Source organism: Anneissia japonica, unplaced genomic scaffold, assembly GCF_011630105.1.
Source record: "Anneissia japonica isolate Jap-2015-1 unplaced genomic scaffold, ASM1163010v1 scaffold102909_len1158_cov110, whole genome shotgun sequence".
Lineage (NCBI taxonomy): Eukaryota > Metazoa > Echinodermata > Crinoidea > Comatulida > Comatulidae > Anneissia > Anneissia japonica.
In genome coordinates this window covers 1-1,158 of record NW_022735030.1, presented here as the reverse complement: position 1 = coordinate 1,158, position 1,158 = coordinate 1, and the positions used below count along the sequence as shown (strand labels likewise).

At 39.3% G+C, this 1,158-nt stretch overlaps 2 non-coding genes across 2 annotated transcripts; both read right to left on the bottom strand.

The window, feature by feature from the left end:
• Positions 1-279: 279 nt before the first annotated feature.
• Positions 280-351, bottom strand: Trnap-agg. Its single transcript has one exon. It is a non-coding gene; the product is annotated as a tRNA-Pro (tRNA).
• A 436-nt stretch (positions 352-787) lies between these two features.
• On the bottom strand, positions 788-859 carry Trnap-agg. The gene has a single exon. It is a non-coding gene; the product is annotated as a tRNA-Pro (tRNA).
• Between the last annotated feature and the right edge of the window lie 299 nt (positions 860-1,158).

The following is a 1,158-nucleotide window of genomic DNA, read 5'->3' as shown; positions in this document are numbered from 1 at the left end:
CTAGACCAACGGGCCTCCAAGTGATTGAATTGTCTTTTCTGTCGTATTTTCATTTTGATTGTTTCCTTCTTTTTTCATGCGTCTTTCATTAAACTAAAAGGGGGCTCGTCCGGGAATTGAACACGGGACCTCTCGCAACCAAAGCGAGAATAAGGCTACTAGACCAACGAGCCTGCGATAGTTTATTTTATCCTTTCTCCGTTTTCCCTAATGTTTTTTTTTTTTTAAGCTTAGTCAATTCTAAAATAACATTATAATAATTCGAGGAAGCCAAAAAAGGGGCTCGTCCGGGAATTGAACCCGGGACCTCTCGCACCCTAAGCGAGAATCATGCCACTAGACCAACGAGCCTACGGTGGTTTAACTTATTCTTTCGTCAGATTTTCCCTATTTTTCCCGGCTTGGTTAATTTTTAAGTAACATTCAATAATTCTAGAAAACAAAAACCGTCCGCGAATTGATACGGCATCTCTCGCACTCCAAGTGAGAATCACGCCACTAACTTGCATCCGATAGGTTACTTTACCTTTTCATCCATTTTTTCTTATATTTTATTTTCGGCTTGGTTAATTTTCAAATAACATTACAATAATTCGAGAAAATTACAAAAAAAGACTCGTCCAGGAATTAAACACGGGACCTCTCGCAACCAAAGCGAGAATATGGTTACTAGACCAACGTGCCTGCGATAGTTTATTTTATCCTTTCTCCGTTTTTCCTAATATTTTTTTCAGCTTGGTCAATTCTGAAATAACATTACAATAATTCGAGAAAGCGAAAAAAAAAGGGGCTCGTCCGGGAATTGAACCCGGGACCTCTCGCACCCTAAGCGAGAATCATGCCACTAGACCAACGAGCCTGCGATATTTTCACTTACTTTTTCATCAGTTTTTTTCTATTTTTTTTTTTCGGCTTGGTTTAATTTTTAAATAATTCTAGAACACAAAAGCGGGCTCGTTCGCGAATTGATACGGCACCTCTCGCACCCCAAGCGAGAATCATGCCACTTGACTAACTTGCATCCGATAGCTTACTTTACCTTTTCATCCATTTTTTCTTATGTTTTATTTTCGGCTTCGGTTATTTTCAAATGACATTACAATAATTCGAGAAAACAAAAAGGGGCTCGTCCAGGAATTAAACCCGGGACCTCTCTCA